General features: G+C 35.0%; 1 protein-coding gene and 1 long non-coding RNA gene across 8 annotated transcripts in view; both read left to right on the plus strand.

Moving 5' to 3' along the window:
- The window catches only part of PDE3B (phosphodiesterase 3B), a 204505-nt gene that overhangs the window by 33516 nt on the left and 149173 nt on the right, over positions 1-21816 (plus strand). The window lies entirely within an intron of this gene.
- LOC108302170 lies at positions 7901-16942 on the plus strand. Of its 2 annotated transcripts, XR_005199711.1 has the most exons (3): positions 7901-9903; positions 13692-13785; positions 16071-16942. It is a non-coding gene; the product is annotated as an uncharacterized LOC108302170 (long non-coding RNA). The 2 variants fall into 2 exon arrangements; XR_005199710.1 differs by lacking the exon at positions 7901-9903 and having other exon boundaries at positions 13423-13785.

The raw sequence follows: 21816 nt of genomic DNA on the forward strand, positions 1-21816 counted from the left end.
GCTCATTGTAGCCTCTACCTCCTGGGTTCAAGCGATTCTCCTGCCTCAGCCTCCTGAGTAGCTGGGATTACAGACATGCACCATCACGTCTGGCTAATTTTACATTTTTAGTAGAGATGGGGTTTCTCCATGTTGGTCAGGCTGGTCTCAAACTCCCAACCTCAGGTGATCTGCTCACCTTGGCCTCCCAAAGTGTTGGGATTACAGGCATGAGCCACTGCGCCTGGCCTATTCATTAGTATCTTGTAATTTTTAGCATGTAAATCCTCTCCACTCTTTGCTTGATTTACATGTAAGTACAGATTCTCCTCGACTTATGAAGATGGAGTTATTTATCCAGACAAATCCATCGTAAGTTGAAAATATTGTAAACCAAAAACATATTTTTGACATAGTATTCTCATCAGTCAAAACCAAACTTTCAATTTATGATATTTTCACCAGTGAAAAGCACACTTTTGACTTAATATATTTACCAGCTGAAAACACACTTTCAAAATGCAGTATTTTCAACTGATAGTGCATTTATCTGAACATAACCTCATGTAAGTTGAGGAGCATACTGAATGTGTGTTGCTTTTGCACCGTTTTGATATGGTTTGGCTGTGTTCCCACCCAAATCTCATCTTGAATTTTGGCTCCCGCAATTCCCATGTGTTATGGGAGGGACCTGGTGGAAAGTAATTGAATCATGGGGGAAGTCTTTCCTGTGCTGTTCTTGTGACAGCGAATTAGACTCATGAGATCTGATGGTTTTATAAGGGGGAGTTTTCCTGCACAAGTTCTCTCTTGTCTGCCACCATGTAAAGGCATGAGTTTGCTCCTCCTTTGCCTTCCATCATGAGTGTGAGGACTTCCCAGCCATGTGGAACTGTGAGTCAATTAAACCTCTTTCCTTTATAAATTACCCAGTCTCAGATATGTCTTTATTAGCAGCATGAGAACAGACTAATACATATTGTACAGCTGAAAAATTGTAAGTTGAACCATCATAGGTTGAGGATTGTTCCTATTTCACTTTTTAGAGCTGTTGTAAATGTTATTTAAATAAATTGGTTTCCAATTTCTGTTTGCTAGTATATAGAAATATGATTGAGTTTTGTATGTTGGTTTTGTATTCTGTGATGTTGCTGAATTCACTTATTAGTTCTAGGAGCATTTTTCATAGATTTCTTGAGATTTTTCTATGTACAGTTGACCCTTGAATGATGTGGCAAGGTGGAAGTTAGGGGTACTAACCCCTGAAGCAGTTGAAAATCTACATATAACTTTTGACTCCCCCCAAATCTAACTACTAGTAGCCTGTGTTGACTGGAAGTCTTACCAACAATGTAAACAGTCAATTAGCACGTATTTTTATGTTATATATATTATATACTGTACTCTTACAATAAAGTAAGCTAGAAAAAGAAAATGTTATTAAGAGAATCACAAGGAAGAGAAAATATGTTTACTGTTTAATACGTGGAAGTGGATTATCCTAAAGGTCGTCATCCTCATTTTCTTCACACTGAATACGGTGGGGAGATGGGGGAAGAGGAAGGGTTAGTTTTTCTGTCTCAGGGGTGGCAGAAGCAGAGGAAAATCCACATATAAGTGGACCTGTTCAGTTCAAACTGTGTTCAAGGGTCAACTGTAAATGATAACGTTGTCTGTCAATAGGACATTTTGATTTCTTTCTTTCCAATTTGTATACCTTTCATTTGTTATTTTCTTGCTTAATTGCACTGACTAGGACTTCCAGTACCATGACAAATAAGAGAGATATGATTTGATATTTTTTCCTTGGTTCCAATCTAGGAAACCATTAAATGTGATTTTGGCTGTAGCTTTTGTTTAGATGCACTTTATTATGTTGGGGAAGTACCTTTCTGTTCTTAATTTGCTGACAGTTTTTTTTTGTTTTTTAATCATGAATGATTGTTGAATGTTGTCAAATGCCTTTTTTGCATCAATATGAACATGTGGGTTTGTTTTTAGAGTGTTAATATGATGGATTACATTGGTCCGTTTAAAAAATATTGAATAGCTTTGCATTCCTAGTATAAATCCCACCTGATTGTGGCATATTCTTATATATTGCTGGATTTGATTTCTGATATTTTGTTAAGGATTTTTGTTGTTGTTATGTTCATGAGGGATATAGGGCTGTAGTTTTTTTTTTTTTTTAATACTGTTTTTTGGTATTGGAGTAATGATGACTCTAAAAATGAATTGGGAAGTGTTCCCTCCTCTATTTTCAGCAAAGAGTATATAGATCTGATTTTATTTCTTCTTTTTTATATTTTTCTTTTATTGATACATAGTAATGTTTTTTTTCTTTTAATATTTGGTTGAATTTGCTAGTAAAACTATCTGGGTCTAAACCTTTTTTTTCTTTTTTTTTTTAATAAGTTGAAACTGTATGTTCAACTTATTTAATAGTTACAGAATTATTCAGAGTATCTATCTCATCGTTGGTGAGCTTTGGTAGTTTGAGTTTTTAAGTTATTGAATTTATGAGTAAAATGTTATTTATGGTGTTATTTTATTTAATGTGTATGGAGTCTATAGTGATATTCCTCTTTTATTCTTGTTACTGGTAATTTATGTCTACTTTTTTTTTCTCTTTGAGGTTTATCAATTTTAAAATCTTTTCAAAGAATGGGCTTTGGTTTCATTAATTTTCTCTGTTTTTTTGTGTTATCACTGTTATTGATGTCTGAGCTGATCATTTTTTCTTTTTATTTTCTGCTTGCTTTAGATTTATTTTGTTCTTTTCCTAATTTGTTAAGATGGAAGCTTAGATGATTGATTTTATATTTTTCTTCTTTTCTAATATAAGCATTTGATTCTTTGAGTTTTACTCTAAGCACTATGCTAGCTGTACGCCATAAATTTTGATACATTGCATTTTAGTTTTTCTTTGGTTCAAACTATCTTCTAATTTCTTACTAAACTTCCTCTTTGAACCCCAGATTATTTAGAAGTTATTTAATTTCTAAGTGTATGAAACGTTTCTGCCATCTTTTTGTTACCTATTTCTGGTACAATTTCATTACGATCGGAGAACATACTTTGTATTATTTCGATTCTCTGCATATATTTGGTGGCTAGATATGAGATTTTATCTGCTGTACTTAGCCTGGATAGATTTACAAAGGTTGTAGATTAAGTCAGTCTTCAGTTTTGCTAGAAAATGCCAAATTGTTTTTTAAAGTTTGAAAGTAATTGTAACAATTTATTGCATCACTCCCCCCTGCCCCAGAATGGGATACGAATGTTTTATACCCTCCCCAGATGTACTATGTATTTGATTTATTCATTATTTCCTTATTTAATGTTAAACCTTTCTAGTCTTAGAAGACAACCACTAAGGGAACATTTTTCTAATCTTTTTTTTTTTTTTTGAGGTGGATTCTCGCTCTGTTGCCCAGGCTGGGGTGCAGTGGCACCATCTTGGCTTTCTGCAATCTCTGCCTCCTGGGTTCAAGAGATTTTCCTGCCTCAACTTCCCAAGTAGCTAGGATTACAAGTGTGCACCATCGTGCCTGGCTAATTTTTGTATTTTTAGTAGACACAGGGTTTCACCATGTTGGCCAGGCTGGTCTTGAACTCCTGACCTCAGGTGATCCATCTGCCTCAGCCTCCCAAAGTACTGGAATCACATTCATGAGCCACTGTACCTGGCCTCATCTTTTGTGAGTTTTATATCATCATTGGTAATTTAGGGTATCACAGTAAGCATACTGAAGTTGAAAACTCAAGTAGGTTTTGGTTATCATTCCAAATGACTTGAGGTTTCTCATTTGTCATGAAGTTTTGGCTGTGAAGCAGGACCTGGGACTGCCTCTAGCCAGAGTGATTCCACCCATGTCACAGGTGGACAGGTAAGCCCTTTTATGGTTGCTGAAATAAGTCCATATCCTAGAGATGAGATTAGGCTTTCAGCAATATCTACTTCCAATCTTCACAGTTTAAATTATGAAATTCTTTAGTTTTGTATAGGTAAAAGAAATTATTCACCTAATTCTAAGTTTGTACTTACCTTCTCACTGATCTTTTCATTGCCTGATAGAATTCTGCATGAGTTTTAAATTAAAAAAAAATTTTTAAATTGTTTTACATTCTTCCTATCTGACAATGACACAAGTCTTTCATTCAGATTCCACAACCTTAAGTGCTAATGACAAATCTTTTTTAAAAATTTATTTATTTTACTTTAGGTGCGTACGATATCTGGCATTGGTCCCCATGTTATCCCTCCCCACCCGCCCCTCCTTCCTCACCCCCCCGTTGTCTCTCCCCTACCCGCCCCAACTGCACCCAGTGTGTGATGCTCCTCTCCCTGAGTCCATATGTTCTCGTTCAACAGCCAGCTATGAGTGAGAACATCTGGTGTTTGGCTTTCTGTTCTTGTGTCAGTTTGCTGAGAATGATGGTTTCCATATTCATCCAAGTCTCTACAAAGGACACACACTCATCATTTTTCATGGCTGTGTAGTATTCCATGGTGTATATGTACCACATTTTCTTTGTCCAGTTTATCATTGATGGGCATTTGGGTTGGTTCCAGGTCTTTGCTATAGTACACAGGGCTGCAGTGAACATATGTGTGCATGTGTCTTTACAGTAGAACAATTTATAGTTCTTTGAGCATTTTTTTCATGTTTGTTGGCCTCATGTATGTCTTCTTTTGAAAAGTGTCTGTTCATATCCTTCACCCACTTTTGAATGGGGTTGTTTTTTTCTTGTAAATCTGTTTTAGTTCTTTGTAGATTCTGGATATTAGCCCTTTGTCAGATGGGTAGATTGCAAACATTTTTTCCCATTCTGTTGGTTGCCAGTTCACTCTAATCATGGTTTCTTTTGCTGTACAGAAGCTCTGGAGTTTAATTAGATCTCATTTATCTATCTTGGCTTTTATTGCTATTGCTTTTGGTGTTTTAGTCATGAAGTCCTTGCCTATGCCTATGTCCTGGTTGGTTTTGCCTATGTTTTCCTCTAATGTTTTTATGGTGTTAAGTTTTATGTTTAAATCTTTGATCCATCTGGAGTTAATTTTAGTGTAAGGTGACAGGTAGCGGTCCAGTTTCTGCTTTCTGCACATTGCTGGCCAATTTTCCCAACACCATTTATTAAACATGGAGTCCTTTCCCCATTGCTTGTTTTTGCCCGGTTTGTCAAAGATCAGATGGTTGTAGATGTGTAGTGTTTCTTCTGGGGTCTCTGTTCTGTTCCATTGGTCTATGTCTCTGTTTTGGTACCAGTACAATGCTGTTTTGATTACTGTAGCCCTGTAGTATAGTTTGAAGTCCAGCAGTGTGATGTCTCCAGCTTTGTTCTTTTTGCTTAGGATGGTCTTGGCTATGTGAGGTCTTTTGTGATTCCATATGAAGTTTAAAGTGGTTTTTTCCAGTTCTGTGAAGAAAGTCATTGGTAGCTTGATGGGAATAGCATTGAATCTATAGATTACTTTGGACAGTATGGCCATTTCCACGATATTGATTCTTCCTAACCAGGAACATAGAATGTTTCTCCATCTGTTGTGTCCTCTCTTATTTTGTTGAGCAGTGGTTTGTAGTTCTCCTTGAAGAGGTCCTTTATATCCTTTGTTAGTTGTATTCCTAGGTATTTTATTCTCTTTGTAGCAATTGTGAATGGGAGTTTGCTCTTGATTTGGCTCTCTGTCTGTTGTTGGTATATAGGAATGCTTGTGATTTCTGCCCATTGATTTTGCATCCTGAGACTTTGCTGATTTTGGGCTGAGATGATGGGGTCCTCTAAATATACAATCATGTCATCTGCAAATAGAGACAGTTTGACTTCCTCCTTTCCTAATTGAATACACTTTATTTCTTTTTCTTGCCTGATTGCTCTGGCTAGAACTTCCAATACTTTGTTGAATAGCAGTGGTGAGAGAGGGCATCCTTGTCTAGTGCCTGATTTCAAAGGGAATTTTTCCAGCTTTTGCCCGTTCAGTATGATATTGGCTGTAGGTTTGTCACATGCAGCTTTTTATCATTTTATGATATGTTCCATCAATACCTAGTTTAAATGAGAGTTTTTAGCATGGAGGACTGTTGAATTTTATTGAAGGCCTTCTCTGCATCTATTGAGATAATCATGTGATTTTTGTCTTTGGTTCCATTTATGTGATGGATTATATTTATGGATTTGCATATGTTGAACCAGACTTGCATCCCTGGGATGAAGCCTACTTGGTCATGATGGATAAGCTTCTTGATGTGCTGTTGCAATCTGTTTGCTATTATTTTATTGAAGATTTGTGTGTCAATGTTCACCATGGATATTGGCCTGAAGTTTTCTTTTTTAGTTGAGTCTCTGCCTGGTTTTGGTATCAGGATGATGTTGGTCTCAAAAAGAATTAGGGAGGATTCCCTCCTTTTGTATTGTTTGATACAGTTTCAGAAGGAATGGAACCAGTTCCCCTTTGTATGTCTGGTAGAATTCGGCTGTGAACCTGCCTGGACCTGGACTTTTTTTGGTTACTAGACTATTGATTACTGCCTCTACTTCAGCCCTTGTTATTGGTCTATTCAGGGTTTCAACTTCCTCCTTTTTTAGTCTTGGTAGAGTACAAGTGTCTAGGATTTTATCCATTTCTTCCTGGTTTACTGGTTTATGTGAGTAGAGCTGTTTGTAGTAATCTCTGATGGTAGTTTGCATTTCTGTGGGATCAGTGGTGATATCCCCTTTATCATTTTTTATTGCATCTATTTGATTCTTCTCCATTTTCTTTTTTATTAATCTGGCTAGCAGTCTGTCTATTTTGTTGATCTTTTCAAAAAACCAGCTCCTGAATTTATTGAGTTTTTGAAGGGTTTTTTTCTGTCTATCTCCTTCAGTTTGGCTCTAATCTTAGTTATTTCTTGTCTTCTGCTAGCTTTTGAGTTTTTTTGATCTTGCTTCTCTAGCTCTTTCAATTTTGACGATACGGTGTTGATTTTAGATCTTTTTTCTCTTCTCTGGTGGGCATTTATTGCTATAAATTTCCCTCTCAACATTGCTTTAAAGGTGTCCCAGAGATTCTGGTAAGTTGTATCTTCATTCCGGTTGGTTTTGAAGAACATCTTTATTTCTGCCTTCACTTCATAGTTTATCTAGTCGACACTGAGAAGCAAGTTGTTCAGTTTCCAAGTGGTTGTGCGGGTTTGAGTGTATTTCTTGATCCTGAGCTCTAGTCTGATTGCGCTGTGGTCTGATAGACTGTTTGTTATGATTTCTGTTCTTTTGCATTTGCTGAGGAGTGATTTGCTTCCAATGATGTGGTCAATTTTAGAGTAAGGGCAATGTGGTGCTGAGAAAAATGTATATTCTGTGGATTTGGGGTGGAGTGTTCTATATATGTCTATTAGGTCTGCTTGGTTCAGCTCTGCATTCAAGTTCTGGATATCCTTGCTAATTTTCTGTCTCGTTGATCTGTCTAATATTGACAGTGGAGTGTTGAAGTCTCCCACTATTATTGCGTGGGAGTCTAAATCTCGTTTTAGGTCATTAAGAACTTCCTTTATGTATCTGGGTACTCCTGTGTTGGGGGTGTATATGTTTAGGATAGTTAGCTCTTCCTGTTGGATTGATCCTTTTACCATTATGTAGTGTCCTTTGTCTCTTTTGATCTTTGTTGGTTTGAAGTCCATTTTATCAGAGGCTAGGATTGCAACCCCTGCTTTTTTTTGCTCTCCATTTGCTTGGTATTGTAAATCTTCTTCCATTCCTTTATTTTGAGTCTGTGTGTGTCTTTACATGTGAGATGGGTTTCCTGAATATAGCACACCAATAGGTCCTGACTTTTTATCCAGTTGGCCAGTCTGTGTCTTTTGATTGGGGCGTTTAGGCCATTTACATTCATTGTTAATATTGTTATGTGTGAATTTGATCCTGCCATTTTGTAACTGGCTGGCTTTCTTTCCCATTAGTTGACTCATTTTCTTCATTGCATTTTTGGTCTTTGCCAACTGGTTTGCTTTTGCAGTGACTGGTACTTGTTCCTTTCCGTGCTTAGTGTTTCTTTCAGGAGCTCAATGACAAATCTTTAATTCCATCCTTAAAGGATAATTGATCGTGGGCATCTACTGTATTTTATAACCTTTGTAATACAAGTAATGTAATTTTTAGTGCTGAAACCATACTTTAAAGAAAATAATAACAGTGATTAATAGAACTTACTTAGGCCCCTGAATTAATAGGACTGTTGAAATTGTGGTCAGCTTTTAAGATACAGAAGAAAAGTTTTTTTCTTTGGGGATAAGTTATTTTAACTTGAGACATTTTAAATGATGAGAAAACATCTAGCTTTCTTTCTTAACAGTGATTACAATTTAAAGAGGAAGGTAAATACTGAATTAGCTTTATACTTACTTTAAATTGTAAAATAACTTACCATCTATTTAACTTAAAAGTAAGCCACTTATATTATTCAGTTAACAAACTGTCATTCTTTTATGAAAATAATTTTTATAGTAAAAATGCAAATGCAAGCTTATTATGTTAGTTATATTTATTCCTTTTAGTAATATGATTCTACCAAATTTGACTAAAATGTGTTCTAACTATCCCTGTGTTACTCAGAGATATGAGAATTAATTAACCAAACAATTTGAACAAAAATTAAGGTAATAGCCATTTAGAATGCTTCTTGCTAGAATGAAGTTCTGATTTGTGAAGAATATTAATTTATCAGGTAGGGAAGATATATGAAGGCAGAAAAATTATTAAATTGTGACTTACTAAATGTCTACTTAAAACAGAAATTTATAGTAAATTTATAATGTTATATTGAGTTGATTTGAATTATTTGAATCTTATAGTGTGACAGTTTTTTTTCTAAAGTATATATTATTAAAAGCTGAGAAATATTTAAGTGGTTGAAAGTCAGTGAGAAATGTGAAGGAAACTGCTAATGCTACTGGGGAGACAATAGAACTATGTTTATTTAATATTAAGCATTAAACTTCTGAAGATTTTACTGGAAATTTGATTGATTTTTCTGTTACCCAGGGGTATTTTAAGCCCATTTTATGCATCATACCTGGGCTGTACCAAGAGCAGATGGAAAATTCCCAAGGGAACTTTTCTGTTTATTTGTCAATATCTAATTGATTAGTGTATAATTTTAAGATTATAATTCAAGAGGTGAAATGGCTGCTGATTGGAACTACTATTAAGAATTTGCTCATCAACATATAATTTCTTTTTTTTGGATAATCAAAATATGTACTTTACCTTATATAGACTAAAGGTTCTGAAAACATAGGAGATAATTTCTTTTAAAGCTGCACTCAGAATTTTTTTCCTGTGATACTCACATGAAAGTAGTAGTTTCTCTTTTCATTTCATTTGATTGAAATTGAATTGTGGTAGTTTTTGACAAATAAATTAAAATTTTTACTTTTTTTTTTTTAAACCATGGAGAGAACATCAGTATTTTCAAGAAATTAGAGGTTTGAATTTGAAATATTTTTCATATATGAAGCAATCCATCAATCTTTGTTTATGGAATCTTCAGAACATCAGAGTTGCGTGTTTTCAAGTTAGAGAAAAATGGATACACTGAATCCTAGCAACTGAAAGCAAATAGGCGTACGTCAGTATCTGTGTATAGTGCTGACACTTATGTCAGCACTTTGTCCTTTTCGCTTGGGAGCTCTTGTTTAGTAGTGTGTTTACAATGAGGTCTTTCAGTGGAGCAGGGCTACATGACTGAATGTGTGCCCTGTATTGTCTGAGTACATTCTATTTACAAACTTTAAGATATGTGTATAGACATCTGTTATTGACATTTAGTCTGTGTTTATTTCTCGAAAGTGTTTTATTTGTTCATTTTTGATAACTAGCACTTGTCCATTCACTTTTTATTTCTAATTTCCGTGTCTTTGTGTAGGTCACTGAGTGTGATTCCAGGTAAGTTATTACCGCTAGATCCATGTGGCTCATCAGCCACATATTTGTTTTTTGTTTGTTTGTTTGTTTTGAGGCAGTCTCGCTCTGTCACCCAGGGTGCAGTGCCGTGGCATGCTCAGCTCATGCAACCTCTGCCTCCTGGGTTCAAGCGATTCTCCTGCCTCAGCCTCCCGAGTAGCTGAGATTACAGGCTCCCACCACTATGCCTGGCTAATTTTTCTAATTTTAGTAGAGACGATGTTTCGCTATGTTGGCTAGGCTGGTCTTGAACTCCTGACCTCAGGTGATCCAACCTCCTTAGTCCCCCAAAGTGCTGGGATTACAGGCATGAGCCACTGTGTTCGTCCCACATATTTGTATTGCTTTAGAGAGGGAAGTTCGTGAAATTAAAGGTGGAATAATCTGGATTTGTTGTAACTCCTGTGATTACATTGTGCTTTAGTTTTCTGAACAGATATGATGAAAACTATCTCTAAGAGTTTAAAATATATTGCCAGGTGTTAAAATAAAGTTCAAAGTACTCCCAAGTGTTATGGGAATTTGTCTATTTCTTGGGAAGAGGGGTAGAAGTTATCTAGGTGGAAAAGCCCAGTGCGCAATTTGAAATGTTAGATTTGGAGCTTGGAAAGAGAGAATAAGGCTAGAATTATATTTTAGAAGTTACTCATTATATTTTATTGAAGGCCTAATGTATATCCTTCAAGATTGAGGTTCTGGAATTCATGCAGACCACACTACTAGCATCCCCCTTACTTGTGGAATTCATAGTCTAGTTACTAGATTCTAGAAGGAGGATAGGATTGTTTTCTTAGAAGGTCATAGTTGAAGCTTGGGAATGGATGAGACTGAAAAAAAAAAGAGTGTAGTTATGATTATCTACGAACAATTAAGGAAACAGTGACTTTGGAAAATACATTATGTAGCTTTTTAGGAGAAAGACAAAGACTGTGGGGGAAGTACCTATGTTTAGTAATTGGCATGATGAAGAGTCAGTGAAGAAAAGAGGGTCAGAGTGTCAGGCTATGGGAGATTTATCATTAAGCTAATTAAATTTAAGTTCCAGATTTGTCACTTACATAAATGCCTTTCCAGTCTTTGGGAGGAAGGCTTTTACATGGGCATATGTTTCTCTAGGATTTCCAAAAATAAGGCATTTTAAAATTGTGATTTCTTTCCTTTTGACTTACTCTCATGTCATATAGAGTGGCTGCAGGCATTTTAGGGATCCAGCTAAGGGGAATTTGAATTGGATTTACATTTAGTTTCAGTGACATATATTTATGTGGTTCATGTCACTTCTGAATGTAGTTTAGCTGTTCTGATATAGGAACTATATCAAGGAATACTATTATTTCCCGCTATGTTAACAGTTAGTGTTGTGACACAAAGATGCAAGGCTAAAGATTACCTGGTGATAGGAACATGTCCTGTAGTGCATCACATTAGAAGTATTTGGTAGGATAAGAGAAACAAAATTTGAAATGCACAGGGCCAGAAGCTAGTCTGGGAAAAATTCTTCCAAATCTAAATGAAAAAAACTATATGAGTTTCTTTAAATTTGACAATACTAAAATTTTATGACATGACCAATAATAGTTTGTGAAGACTATTTTGTAAAATATAAATAACAATTTAGTCTTTTGAAAATAAAAAAAATTCTCTTATAGAAAAACTTACATATAATTGTAATATGAAGAGGTGATAACAAAAGTTATACAAAAAATATATAGAAGTATTCTAGAAGTGTTTCAGGGAGTTTATTGATTATTGTTATTTTTCTGGATTCTTGTGATGTTTATGCTGCTGTGATTTTTTTTCTCATTCTAAATAAGCACTCACCTTTGCACCTAAGTTTATATTTGTAATTTTGCTTCCCTTTTTTTTTTTAAAGAGGACCCCCTAAATTCTATAAGGTTCAGGCCCAACAATACCTGGGAGGCACAGAATCATGGAAGTTAAGAGGAAACAAATTACAGATGGAGAATATGTACTGTTTTAAATGATGCATATTGGGGTAGCTAAGGAAGGCAGTTGCATTTGGCGATTCAGGGATTACTGATAATCTTCACCAATTAGTATGAATTTGGGAGTGGGAAATGGAGGTTGTGTACTTTTTAAAGAAAGTGCAGTAGAGTCCAAGAACAGTAGCTTTTGAGGAAAGCAAGTTCCAGGGAAGTTTTTTTGTATTTGTATGCGTGCATGCTTCAGCCTTAGGTGGACATCTAAATATGTTAAAGGAAGGGAAAACATGCAAATAGCACAGAAGGAAAAATTAAAGGTAATAACAAGAGAGGTTAAATCAGCGCAGAAATAATGATGAGAGCAGAAAGGGAAAAGGAAATGAGATCAAGACATAGGAGTGCACTAAATAGTGGAATTCAATGAAGGTGATTTAGTTGTTTCTGTATTAGCACTGTGCTAGTGCTGGGTGCAATAATTGGTTTTCATAATGCTGTAATTTTTCTGTAAATCATAACATTGTATTGCTTAGTTCACTAATATAATACAATTTATAAAGATTTGCATTTGGATGTTTAAAATGAAATGTTTCATGACAATAATGGAAGATAATTATGTAATTACTTGAATATGTTAAAATTAATCTTCCAGAATTTTTTGACTCTATAAACTGAATTGCCCCAAATCAGCTTAAAGATACTGTCAAGTCTTTTGCTAGTAAGTTATGTAAACTAATTAATAGAAAATACATGAAATAATGTTATTTTCTATAAATGGTATGGAAAGAGGTACAGACTTGAGTATCAGGTAGGATATTTATTATTACTTTTTCCATTTAATTCATCAAAATGTATTGAGTGTTTATTATATGCCAGGTGCAGGTCTAGGTGCTGGGGATAGAGCAATGAAAAACACAAAATTTGTGCCTTCATGAAATTTACATTTTAGTGGGAGAGACAGAATATAAGCAAATAAGCACATAGATACATATTGTCAGATAGTAATGTGTGTTATGAAGAAAAATAAGGGAGAGTAGGGCAACAGAGAGTTGTATAGGATGATATTTCAGATAGTGTGGTAAGGAAAGGCAGGTAGGACACTTGAATATGGCTTTTTGCCAGTGTATTTAGAAAACTACTTTATTCAAGTCAAATTGTGTTTACTAAGATCAAACCATTTACAATTTATTTATTTTTTACGGCTTATGAACAGAATTTTATTTAAATTTGTATAGATAAAAATCTACCAAAATTTAAACAAAAACTTATCCAAATGTTTTCCCACCATTTATAATTTAACAGGAACAACATCTGCCTACCTCAAGTTTCACATCTGAAACTACTGATTTATAGTAGTACCAGGCTGGGTGTGGTGGCTCATACCTGTAATCCGAGTACTTTGGGAGGCTGAGGTGGGAGAATTGCTCTTGCCCAGGAGTTTGAGACCAGCCTAGGCAAGATACTGAGACTCCCCTTCTTTACAAAAATAAATAATTAAATGTTAGCCAGGCATGGTGGTATGTACCTGTAGTCCCACCTACTTGAGAGGCTGAGGCAGGAGGATCCCTTGAGCCTAGGAATTTGAGGCTGCAGTAAGTTATGACCATGCCACTGCTCTCCAGCCTGGGTGACAAAGCAAGACCCTATCTCTAAAAATGATATATATCATAATAATAGTATCTACGCCATAGGTTTGTTGCATGGTTTAAATAAGATTGTGTAAGACTGTTTTGGTGCAGTGCCCCAGCTCTTCACTTTATGTGAAGTATGCCTGTAAAAGGGAATAAAAATTCACTATATTATGTTTCACAGATATTGTGTTTTTCACAGATTGAAGGTTTGTGGCAACCCTGTGTTGAGAAAGTCTGTTGGCACCATTTTTCCTACAACATATGCTCACTTTGCATCTTCGTGTCACATTTTGGTAATTCTTGCAAAAATATTTAAAATTTTTTATTACTATATCTGTTATGGCTATTTGTGATCAGTGATCTTTTAGTTACTATTGTAATTGTTTTGGGGCACCACGAACCACTGCACCTGGAGAAGAGAGCAAACTTAATTGATAAATGTTTTTATCCATCTGGCTGTTCCCCTATCTTTCTCCCCTGTCCTTGGACCTTCCTATTACCTGAGACACCGCAGTAATGAAAATGGGCCAATTAATAATCCCAAAGTGGCCTCTTAGTGCTTAAGAGAAAGGAAGAATTGCACATTTCTTACCTTAAATAAACAGCTAGAAATGATCGAGCTTAGTGAAGAAAGCATGTGGAAAGCTGACACAGACCAAAAAGCTAGGCTTCTTGCAACAAACAGTCAAACTATGAATGCCAAGGAAAAGTTCTTGAAGGAAACTAAAAGTGCTTCTCCAGTGAATGCAAAAATGATAAAAAACAAAAAACAAAACAAAATAAAACAAAATGACCAGCCTTACTGCTGATATGGAGATGTACGAGTGGTTTGGATAGAAAATCAAACCAGTCACAACATTTCCTTAAACCAAAGCCTAATCCAGAGCCAGGCCCTAACTCTCTGCAATTCCCTGAAGGCTGACAGAAGCAAGGAAGCTGCAGAAGAAAAGTTTGAAGCTAACAGAGGTTGGTTCGTGAGATTTTAGGATAGCAACTATCTCCATAACATAAAATGCAAGGTGAAGCAGCAAGTATTGTTGGAGAAGCTGCATCAAGTTTTCTAGAACATCTAGCTAAGGTAATTGGAAGATGGTTGCATTAAACAACAGATTTTCAATGTAGGTGAATCAGCCTTCTATTGGAAGAAGATGCCATTTAGGACTTTCATAGCTAGAGAGGAGAAGTCAATGCCTGGTTTCAAAGCTTCAAAGGCTAGGCTGACTCTCTTAGAGTCTAATGTAGCTGATGACTTTAAGTTGATGCCAGTGTTCATTTCCCATTCTGAAAATCCCAGAGCCCTTAAGAATTATGGTAAATCTATTCTACTTAAGCTCTGTAAACAGAACAAAAAAGCCTAGAAGAAAGCACATCTCTTTATAGCAGAGTTTTCTGAATATTTTAAGTCCACGGTTGAGATCTACTGCTCAGGAAAAAAGATTCTTTTAAAAATATTGCCGCTCATTGACAGTGCAGCTAGTCATCATCCAAGAGCTCTGATGGAGATATACAGGGAGATAAATGTTGTTTTCATGCCTGCAAACATAACATCCATTCTGCAGCCCATGGATCAAGGAGTAATTTTGACTTTCAAATTTTATTAGTTCAGATTTACATCCCATAAGGCTATAGCTGCCATAGATTCCTTTGATGGATGTGTGGAAAGTAATCGGAAAACCTGGAAAGGATTGACCATTCTAGATGCCATTAAGAACATTTGTGATTCATGGGAGGAGATCAGAATATTGACATTAATAGGAGTTTGGAAGAAGTTGATTCCAACCCTTATGAATGATTTTGAGGGGTTCAAGACTTTAGTGGAGGAAGTAACTGCAGATTTGATGGAGATACCAAGGGAATAAATAGAGCCTGAAGATGTGACTGAATTACTTCAGTCTCATGATAAAACTTGAATGAATGAGGAGCTGCTTTTTATGTATGAGAAAAGAAAATGGTTTATTGAGATGGAGTCTACTCCTGGTAAAGATGCTGTGAACGTTGTTGAAATGACAACAAAGGGTTTACATAAACTTAGTGGACAAAGCAGTGGCAGCATTTGAGAAGATTGACTCCAATTTTGAAAGAAGTTCTACTGTGGATAAAATGAAGCATTGCATGCTACAGATAAATTCTTCCTGAGGTCAATAGATGTGGCACACTTCACTGTTGTCTTAAGAAATTGCCACAGCCACCTCAGCCTTCAGCAACCACCACCCTGATAAGTTAGCAGCCATCAGTATTGAGGCAAGACCTTCTTCCAGCAAAAGGATTACAATTTGCTGAAGGCTTAGATGATCATTAGCACTAAAGTGTTTTTAGATTAGGGTATGTACATTTTTAAAAGACGTAATGCTATTTAGCACTTTACTACAGTATAGTATAAATATACTTTTTTATGCACTGGAAAACCAAAAAAATTCCTGTGACATGCTTTATTCTGATACTCACTTTATTTCAGTGGTCTAGAACCGTATTTGCAATATCTCTGAGCTATGCCTGTATTTATTAGGTATGCTTTTATGTGACCCAAGTAAGTTATAAGATGACCAACTCTGCTACTAAATACCTTTCTTTTCTTTAGATACCTCCAAATTGTGGACTGAAGCATCTGTGTTTTTCCAACTTGGAGATAAAATAATTGTTTTAAATTGAGGCATATATGTATACTGTAAGGTATATTAGTCTTAGGTATACTACTCAGTGAATATTTTCATAGATATATACCTATATAATCACCATGCAGATGCAAGTATACCATATTCCCAACCCACCAGAAGAAATCTTTATTCACCCTTTGAGTCATTACTGCCTTCTATAGGTAACCACTGTTCTGACTTCTTTTTCCATCAATTTATTTTCTCTTGTTTTGACTTGTATATTTCTGATTTCTATTTTAAAAATTCAAAAAAGACCAAATTTATTTATTTATTTATTTATTTATGGTTTGTTATCTTTTTTATCTGGCTTCATTTTCAGAAAACAACTCCCACAAGATTCACCCACATTATTACATTATCGCCAGTTTGTTGTGTTTCAGGTCTGTGTAATGTTCAGTAGTTTAAATGGACCACACTTTTTTTATTCATTCTCTAGTTTATGGACATTTGGATTATTTTTATTTTAGGGGAGTACTTATGAATAAAGCTTGTGTGAACATTTTTATACATCATTTTGGTAGATGTGTTAATTTTGTTGGCTATATACAAGGAGTGGGTTTACTGAGTCATAGGGTAGGTATATATTTTTAAAAAATAATTATTTTATTTTACTTTTTTAAGTTCTGTGGTACATATGCAGGATGTGCAGGTTTGTTATGTAGTTAACAAGGTGCTGGGTTTATAGCTGTGAGCCACCATGCCTGGAAACTTTTCACTTTTAGATAGGTGATCTAGAATTAATTTTGTTTTTTTGTTCATGGTATACAATTGGGATTAAGGGTTTTTTTTTTTTTTTCTCTTTTTTTCTTACTGATTTACAGTGCTGTAGTGCAATTAATTGAAAAAATTGTCTTTTTCCTTCAGATTTGCAGTGGTCTTTTTCACAAACTAAGTGACTGTTTATATGTGGATCTGTTTTTGGACTCTGTCCCATTGGTCTATTTATCCATTCCTTGGTTGTTGTCATACTATACAATATATAAATCTTGAAGTCTAGTAGTGTCAGTTCTCAACTTTGTTCTTCTTAAAGATTGCCTTGGCTAGTCTAGGACCTTTGCATATCTATATAATTTTAGGAACCTCAGGTCAATTTCCACAAAAAAACTTAATGGGATTTTGATTTGGTTTGCATTGTATCTATAGATTAATTTGGGGAAAACTGGCCTTGTAGCAATATTGAGTCTTTCGAACACTGAACATGTTATATTTCTCCATTTATTTGCATCTTAAATTTTTTTTTTCGATTTTTAGTTTTCAGTTTTAGGTGTCTTTATTCATTGGTATTTTATTTTCTCATGTTATTGTATAAGTGATGTTTCGTAAATTTTATTTTCCATTTTGTTATTATTATGTAGAAATAGAAAAATCTTGAGCTTGTATCAAACAACCTTACTAAATTTGCTTATTCATTGTCATTGGTATATAATTATATTATCTGTAAATAAAGACTGTTTTATTTCTTTTTGATCTTTATACTTTCTCACCCTTTTATTGCCTATTTTCCTGACTAGACCCTTCAGTATAATGTTGAATAAAAGTTATGATAGTGGACAATCTTCTTTTCTCTTTAACCTTGGGGGAAGTGTTGAACGTTTTACCAATCTAATAAATAGATTGGTATTAGCTGTAGGTTTGTGTGTATGTGTGTGTGTATTATTATTATCATTATTATTATTTTTGGTAATAGTTACCTTTTATCAGATTAAGGAAGTTCCCTTCCATTCGTAGGTTACTAAGAGGTTTTTTTTTAAAATGATAAATGAATGTTAAATTCTATCAAATACTTTTAATGCATCTATTGAGATGATCCTAGAATTTATCTCCATAATTTTGTTAATGTAGTGAATTACTTTTTTAAAAAAATTTAATTTCTTTTTTATTTTTAATTTTTTGCCAATTTACAATTTATTTATTTGTTTTAATTTTTTTTATTATACTTTAAGTTCTGGGGTACATGGGCAGAACATGCAGGTTTGTTACATAGACATGCATGTGCCGTGGTGGTTTGCTGCATCCGTCCCCCTGTCATTTACATTAGGTATTTCTCCTGTTAGCCCTTCTTAATCCCCCCACCCCCTGCTGTCACTCCTCTAGCCTCCCCAACCTGCAATAAGCCCTGGTGTGTGATGTTCCCTCCCCTGTGTCCATGTGTTCTCATTGTTCAACATCCACTTATGAGTGAGAATATGTGGCGTTTGCTTTTCTGTTCTTGTGTCAGTTTGCTGAGGATGATGATTTCCAGCTTCATCCATGTCCCTGCAAAGGACATGAACTCATCCATTTTTATGGCTGCATAATATTCCATGGTGTATATGCGCCACATTTTCTTTATCCAGTCTATCCTTGATGGGCATTTGGGTTGGTTCCTAGTCTTTGCTATTGTAAACAGTGTGACAGTAAACATACATGTGCATGTGTCTTTATAATTGAATGTTTTATAATTCTTTAGGTGTATACCCAGTAATGGGATTACTGGGTCAAATGGTATTTCTATTTCTTGATCCATGAGGAATTGCCACACTGTCTTCCACAATGGTTGCACAAATTTACACTCCCACCAACAGTGTAAAAGCATTCCTTTTTCTCCACATCCTCTCCAGCATCTGTTGTCTGCAGATTTTTAAATTATCATTGTTGTAACTGGCATGAGGTGCTACCTCAACGTGGTTTTGATTTGCATTTCTCTAATGACCAGTGATGATGAGCTTTTTTTTCATATGTTTGTTGGCTGCATAAATGTCTTCTTTTGAGAAGTGTCTGTTCATGTCCTTTGTCCACTTTTGGGTGGGGTTTTTTGCTTTTTTCTTGTAAATTTGTTTAAGTTCTTTATAGATTCTGATTATTAGCCCTTTGTCGCATGGATAGATTGCAAAAAATTTTTCCCATTCTGTTGGTTGCTGGTTTACTCTAATGATAGTTTCTTTTGCTGTGCAGAAGCTCTTATGTTTAATTAGATCCCATTTGTCTATTTTGGCTTTTGTTGCCAATGCTTTTGGTGTTTTAGTCATGAAGTCCTTGCCTATGCCTATGTCCTTAATCGTATTGCCTATGTTTTTTTCTAGGGTTTTTATGGTGTTAGGTCTTATGTTTAAATCTTTAATCCATCTGGAGTTAATTTTTGTATAAGATGTAAGGAAGGGATCTAGTTTCAGCTTTCTGCATATGGCTAGCCAGTTTTCCCAACACCATTTATTAAATAAGGAATCCTTTTCCCATTGCTTGTTTCAGGTTTGTCAAAGATCAGATGGTTGTAGATGTGTGTCATTATTTCTGAGGCCTCTGTTCTGTTCCATTGGTCTATATCTCTGTTTTGATACCAGTACCTTGCTGTTTTGATTACTATAGCTTTGTAGTATAGTTTGATGTCAGGTAGCATGATGCCTCCAGCTTTGTTCTTTTTGCTTAAGATTGTCTTGGCTAGGAGGGCTCTTTTTTGGTTCCATATGAAGTTTAAGGTGTTTTTTCCCAATTAATGTGAAGAAGCTCAATTTCTTTTTTAAAGATCTGTCTCATTATGTTGCTCAAGCTGAAGTGTTGGCTATTCACAGATGCAATTGTGGTGCACTACAGCTTTGAGCTCCTGGTCTCAAGTGATTCTCCTGTCTCAGCCTCCCAAGTAGTTGGGACTCCAGGCTCACACCACTGTGCCTGTATATTGCTTTGGTTTATTTTTTGAATGTTGAACCAACATTGTGTTCTTGAAATAAACCCCATTTGATTATGTATATTATCCTTGTATATTGCTGGATTTACCTTGCTAAATTGTTACTATTTTTATTTTTTAACGTTTTCCTCTGTGTTCATGGGAGATGTTAGCCTGTAATTTTCTTATCTTGTGTCCATATCTTGTATTTGTATTATTAGATTAATGCTGGCCTCACACAGTGACCTAGGAAGTTTTTTCCTCTCTGATTATTGACTGGAAAAATAGTATAAAGTTAATTTCTGTTACTTTTAATCTGTATGGTAATTTCTTTTTCTCTTTTTAAAATTTGTGAAATAGTCATCAAAATAGAGTAATCTTTTGCAGCTGAAGAAACTGAAGCTTATAGAATTTAAGTACCATTAAGTAGCTGGTGGTTACTGCTCTGTATTAAAAACCAATTCTGTTTTATTTCAAAGTCTTTGCTATACAGTATACATGGAGGAAAATGACTGACCAGGTGATCATATGGGGATCTTAAGAAATACTAGAGGTCCTTCTTTTGGAAGCTTGGAAACTTCTTTTAAAAACTTTCTTCTGGTTGGTCTAAGAAGGGCACTCTTGATGAATGCTTCTTAGCTATTTGTGAGGGTTGTGGCTTAAAGTAGCTAAGCTTTATAATTCTGTTGCCTCTGTCAAATGAAAAGTCCATCCGTTCTAAAACTGAACAAATCAGTTTTATTTCTGTGTGGGAATAAATGGTTACTTGGAATTTACTGGGATTTTTCTTTTTCCAAATCCACATAATATTGGCAACAGTTTTTTTGGCTTTCATGTTAAGGTATTTCCAACAATGATTCTTTACAGTATATGATAGGTTAAGGGATTCCATTAATCATATACTGATAGGTCTAAAGATGACAGGAAAACTTCATACAAGGGAAATATAAGGGAAGTCTTAAGACAAATCTAGTACCTTATTTTCCCAAAGTCCAAACATTCTTATCGAAGAACATTTCTTATATAAGAAAGTGTTTAACTTCTATTTCATGTGGAAACATCTTTCCTTCCTTTAAGTGATATAGAATACTTGAAAAACTATTCCTTGTTTTCATTCTCAAATAATTTAGGCTTTCTAACAGTTGTTTACTAATGACTTCTTATTCTGTAGCTATTTATATTTTTTTCTTGAGGATTTTATTGGAAATGTTTGGCTTCTATACGAATTTTCAGCAAGCTTTGATGTTTAGTCACTAAAATTTATACTGTGCCAACGATATTATTTTATTTGCTTGATATGATAAACCTCAATAAGTTTGTCTCATGTCCAGTTACTTAATTAGAACATCTGGCTCCCTTTGAAACAATTTCTCATTTTTAAACAACAAGTGGTAGTGAAACCTGCAAAAGAATAATGTTAGAGAAAATAGTACTTTTTAGCTGAAAAATGTTCTGTGTTAATAAATTTTAGAGTTAGAAACTTCTTCAAGAGATGAGTTAATCCTTTTGGGACTTTTGAAATTGCTATCTCAGTGGGAATATTTTCTTGACAAATAGAGTATTGAGTACTTTTAAAGGTCTTTTATTAATTATATATGGCCCCAACAGTAGAGGTTTGAGTTTAGTTTAAAGAAATAGATATTATTTTTATCCATGGTCACCTTAAAAATTAGAGTTAAAGTATTAGCCTGCTGGTCTTTTTCCTTCTCTTTAGTTCTGCTAGTAATAGTAGACTTTATTTGTGATTATGTAGGTTGAATTGGTTAACATGTGGCTGCTAATATTTAGTAAGGTTAATTTTTAGTATGACAATTAAGAGTTATTTTAGTTTTTATATAAAGTGAAACTATGTATGAATAGACTTGGTAGTTATTATTTCTGCTGAATAATAAAAGTCTACTATTTGGGGCCGGGCGCGGTGGCTCAAGCCTGTAATCCCAGCACTGTGGGAGGCCGAGGCGGGTGGATCACGAGGTCAAGAGATCGAGACCATCCTGGTCAACATGGTGAAACCCCGTCTCTACTAA

This window comes from Cebus imitator, unplaced genomic scaffold (assembly GCF_001604975.1).
Source record: "Cebus imitator isolate Cc_AM_T3 unplaced genomic scaffold, Cebus_imitator-1.0 Scaffold39, whole genome shotgun sequence".
Classification (NCBI taxonomy): Eukaryota; Metazoa; Chordata; class Mammalia; order Primates; family Cebidae; genus Cebus; species Cebus imitator.